Source organism: Myxine glutinosa, chromosome 3, assembly GCF_964187855.1.
Source record: "Myxine glutinosa chromosome 3, kmMyxGlut1.1, whole genome shotgun sequence".
NCBI lineage: Eukaryota > Metazoa > Chordata > Myxini > Myxiniformes > Myxinidae > Myxine > Myxine glutinosa.
In genome coordinates this window covers 26,044,964-26,050,696 of record NC_136263.1, presented here as the reverse complement: position 1 = coordinate 26,050,696, position 5,733 = coordinate 26,044,964, and positions in this window count along the sequence as shown.

The window sequence follows — 5,733 nt, the reverse complement described above, 5'->3', positions numbered from 1 at the left end:
GCGGCGGTTCGACCACGTGCACGTCGACTTGGTGGGACCTCTGCCCCCCTCGCGAGGGTTCACCCACCTCCTCACCATGGTCGACCGCACCACACGGTGGCCCGGAGGCCGTCCCATTGGCGGCGACGTCTGCGGCTGAGGTGGCGCAAGCCTTTATCACCACTTGGGTTGCCTGGTTCGGTGCCCCCTCGGACATCTCGTCCGACTGCGGCCCCCAGTTCACCTCGGAGCTCTGGGCCGTGGTGGCGCAAGGGCTCGGGGTGAAACTACACCGCACCACGGCCTACCACCCCCAGGCCAATGGCCTGTGCGAGCGCTTTCATCGCTCCATGAAGGCCGCGCTCCGGGCCAGCCTCTGCGACGGCGGCTGGGTCGACAGACTCCCATGGGTCCTGCTGGGCCTCAGGACGGCGCCCAAGGACGACCTGCGCGCGTCCTCGGCGGAGCTGGTCTTCGGGCAACCACTGCGGGTACCGGGTGAATTTATCCCCGACTCCACGGCTCCTTGGTCCGCGGCGCAATAGCGCTCCGCCCTTCAGGAGACCGCCCGGAGGTTCGCCCCGGTGCCAACGGCACACCACGGTTGCCCGCCTTCCCACGTCGCCCCGGAGCTTCGCACGGCAAAGTACGTGTTCATCCGGCACGACGCCCACCGGGCACCGCTACGGCCCCCGTACGACGGGCCCTTCCGCGTGCTGGAGACCGGGGACAAATTTTTCACGGTCGACATCGGCGGTGCCCCGGATCGCATTTCCATGGACCGCCTCAAGCCGGCCCACCTCTATCCGGACCACCCCCTGCCAGCAGCTCTGCCTCCGCGTCGAGGCCGCCCCCCGGCGGTCGGACCCCCGGCACCCCCGCCAGCAGCTCTGCCTCCGCGTCGAGGCCGCCCCCCGGCGGTCGGACCCCCGGCACCCCCCAGCCCGCTACCCCCCAACCCCGCACCCATCGCCATGGGGCGTTTCGGCCGGGTCATCCGGCTTCCCCGCAAACTCACCCTTCAGGTGCGCGGGAATTCTGGGGGGGCGCGTGTGGCGGGCACAAGGGGCAATAATTCCGCGTACCAGTGTGTGGCGCGAGCGCCCAGGCGGGGACCGATGGCACATGCCCCGCCCTTCGACCGATCGGCCACGCCCGGGGACTAGGCGTGGCCTCGGCACATATATGCGGGCTCTAAGCTCGAGCCCGCCAAGTGCTGCAGTTCGAGCTTTCGAAATAAAGACTTTTGTTTTAACAAACACGTTGTGGCCTACCTCTTTGGCAAGCAAGTTGTGTGTGCGCAGCACCACACTTCAATCTCTTAATTTATGAATAAAAAGTTCATTTGGAAAAAATGATTCCACATAATTCGTAATTTATCTAAATGTGGCATTATTTATAGGGGGTGAATACATTTGCAGGCCACTGGAGGTAAGGGATGGAACCACCACACCTTGCAGCAATCTCTGTACCAGAATATAGTTCGGATATCAGATTGATCAGCTTTGGTAACTCCCCACACAAAGCCTGACGATTCTCTGGAGAACCAATCTGCAGCTTTTTAAACGCAGCACAGGAAACGGCCACAGTAAACGAGAGACAGACAAACACAAGGACAGACACAACAGATTACGACATATATATATATACAGTCACGTGAAAAAGTAGGTACACCGCATGTAAAGTTTTGACTTTTTCAACATACAGCTATTTGATCTTCATTTCAACAATATTGATAGATAAAGGTGATATAATATAACAAATATCATGAAACATTTACATTTTGTAGTCCATTGTATAATTTAAATAAACATAAATGCAAATTTCGCATGTGGAAAAAGTAAGTACACCCCGACATTTATAACTACTTCAAACACCTAAAATTAGAATCAGGTGCAAATGATTAGAACATTGTTAGAGAGGGTCTTGGAGGAACCTATCTTATTTAGACCTCAGTCATTTAGTTTGGTTTGCTCTTTGTTGTTGAAGTGTGCATCGTCACCATGCCTAGATCAAAAGAGCTCTCTGAGGCCTTCAGAAAGAAGGTTATAGATGCCAACGAGTCTGGGAAGGGATTTAAAAAGATCTCCAAACAATTTGAAATCAATCATTCGACTGTCCGGAAGATCATCTACAAGTGGAGAAGATTCCAAACAACTGCCAACTTGTTCAGGCCAGGCCGCCCCAGCAAGTTCAGCCCGAGAGCAGACCGCAACATGCTGAAAGAAGTCTCTAAGAACCCCAGAATGTCATCACGGGACCGACAAGTAGCTCTTGCCACTGTTGATGTCAAAGTGCACGAGTCTACTGTTACGGATTCGTCACTTCCACTGTTGTGGTTTTCACCCACTTGACATGTTTCTGATATTATGTATTATTATTATTCTCAAAAGGTTTATTATTCAGGAACAGCTATCTAAAGTTAAAAAGGTTAACGTAAAATGATACAGGAAACCGAACCGGAAGAAAAGGAGGTTAAGAGGAGGAGGCGGCGAGAAAAGTTGGAGAAGACGCGTGACGTCAAGGCTCCATAGCGAGCCTGGTCTACCGAAAGTCACGAGGGAATTTTGAGTTCCTTGAAGGGACATCCGGCGATAGGAATTATCGCTGGAGTGGAAAATCTGCATAGTCAGATTTGGGGTGCTGAGATTTCGACGAATCCTCGCCTCGTCTCAAGTAAGAGCCGTCGGCCATTTTGAACCCCGCGCTTCGGACACCTACAAAGGTTTTGCCTCGCGTCATCTTCACCCCAACATCCTACCGTTTGTCGGGGATGTGTGTGTGCGACCGCTTCGTCTCCAATTACGTTGTGGTTCATTGAGTGAGCGGTGAAGGTGCCCCTCTGAAGGGCGCCGTTGATCAGGGGATCGGTGAGGACCCGTAACACTACCAATTAGAAAGAGGCTGCACAAATTTGATCTACATGGGAGGTGTGCCAGGAGGAAACCTTTGCTGTCCAGAAAGAACATCAGGGCAAGACTAAAGTTTGCCAATGAACACCGAGGCAAAGACCAGCACTTCTGGAACAATGTGCTCTGGATAGATGAGTCAAAGGTAGAGCTATTTGGCCACAGTACCAGAAGATATGTTTGGCGAAAACCAAAGACAGCATTTGACCACAAGAACCTGATATCAACTGTAAAGCATGGTGGTGGAAATATTATGGTTTGGGGCAGCTTTGCTGCATCAGGGCCTGGGCAGCTCACCATCGTAGAATCCACTATGAATTCTTCATTGTACCAGAGGGTGCTTGAGGATAATGTGAGGCCATCTGTCGGGAAGTTGAAGCTCAACCGAAGGTGGACCTTGCAACATGACAATGACCCTAAACATACCAGTAAATCCACCAAGGAATGGCTGAAAAGAAAGAAATGGAGGGTTCTGGAATGGCCAAGTCAAAGCCCGGATCTAAATCCCATCGAGATGTTGTGGGGGGATTTGAAACGAGCTGTGCATGCAAGAAACCCCTCAAACATCGCACAGCTGAAATAATTCTGCATGGAGGAGTGGGCAAAAATTTCTCCCAGTCGATGTCAGAGACTGGTAGACAGTTATAAGAAACGCCTACTTGAGGTTGTTTCTGCCAAAGGGGGCAATGCCACCTATTAGAGCCAAGGGTGTACTTACTTTTTCCACATGCGAAATTTGCATTTATGTTTCTTTAAATTATACAATGGACTACAAAATGTAAATGTTTCATGATATTTGTTATATTATATCACCTTTATCTATCAATATTGTTGAAATGAAGATCAAATAGCTGTATGTTGAAAAAGTCAAAACTTTACATGGGGTGTACTTACTTTTTCACGTGACTGTATATATATATACATATATACTGGATTATATACACAGTATGTCATATCCACACAATACACAACTCTCATACAAAAAAACTGAATGGTACAAGCAGCTGGATAAGGTGAGCAACAAACAACAACAACAACACCCGTTCCCAAACACAACACCCGACAGAAACTCCAACAACCACACAACCCGCACCTCTACACATACAATTCGGACACGAAACCACCCAGGGTCATGTCCCAGAAACACAACGACAACCAAAAACAAGCACACAAATGCTCACACACACTCATACGACACCATGTCACGTGTGAGTAATAACAAAAAAAAAGAGCAGAGCAACCCATCAATGATGTGCCTTGGCGTATATTTTGCTTGAGGTTTGCAAAAATAAAAAACTCCCAAATCTGACCTCAAGCACCATCACGTGACTGGAAGCGGCCACATGGTGAATAAAAACGGTACGGGGCTCGTGGCCCTAAAAACGGTACGGAGCTCGTGGCCCTAAAAACGGTACGGAGCTCGTGGCCCTAAAAACGGTACGGAGCTCGTGGCCCTAAAAACGGTACGGAGCTCGTGGCCCTAAAAACGGTACGGGGCTCGTGGCCTATTGGCCTGAGGAAGCCTGCTGTGAAGCGGGCGAAATGTCCCGAGACCGGATCTGCTCTTGCTTATTTTTTTACTTTTTGGTTAGAGGCGCCTTCTTTCTTTAAGGAACTCAACACGGAAAGAGACCATTTGACCCATCAAGCCTGCACAATGGTTGCCAACCTACGACAGTTTGTCCGTGCTCTATCCTTTTTAAATGTTGAGCGTCAAGCAAGGAAGCAACACACACCATTTAAAAAGTATTAAATACAACTAATGACTAGGCAGGGGTTTGAAACACCAACCACCTTGACTCAGAGTGGATGCTATAACTAATTATGTCAAGTCCACCGAGTATTAAACTTAGGTTTATTTTGGACCTCTTTGAAGTATATTTTAAAACAAAAAATGGAAGTTTTTCTCAATTAAATGATCACCTTACACTGCAACCTTTGTTCAAGAATAGGCTTCTGTTATTAATAAGGCCGACATGGTTTGTTAAACTTTGTGATAATCCTCAGGTTGCATCTCAATACACTGCTGTGAGCATCACACTTATCCACTCGGTTAATGTCACATGCATCCACTCTGTTAATGTCACATGCATCCACTCTGTTAATGTCACATGCATCCACTCTGTTAATGTCACATGCATCTACTCTGTGAACGTCACGCTTATCCACTCTGTTAACGTCACATGCATCCACTCTGTTAATGTCACATGCATCCACTCTGTTAATGTAACATGCATCCACTCTGTTAATGTAACATGCATCCACTCTGTTAATGTCACATGCATCCACTCTGTTAATGTCACATGCATCCACTCTGTTAATGTCACATGCATCCACTCTGTTAATGTCACATGCATCCACTCTGTTAATGTCACATGCATCCACTCTGTTAATGTCACATGCATCCTGTGATGAAATCGACATCCAAGTTACGACACTGATGTTATTCTCCTCATGGCCGCTACGCGACACCTTCGCGGCTTCTATATATAAGAGACTGCCATTTCAGCGCAGACAGGAGATGTACAACCATAATCGAAATGTAACTCTATAGCTCCTCTGGGCTTCCATAGAAAGGTAACGATTCTGCTATATATATCCCAAGCTCAATTATAGATACTAGGGCGTGCCCGTACTATATATATATCTAAAATTATATCCCCCCCCCTCTATTTACATGAAATGGTTTGGTCCATTCGCAAAGCCAAAGCGAACGGCTTGCGAGTACGGTAGAACCCCCCCCCTCTATTTACATGAAATGGTTTGGTCCATTCGCAAAGCCAAAGCGAACGGCTTGCGAGTACGGTGACCATACCTTGGGAACCACTTGTCCGATTAATTTCAA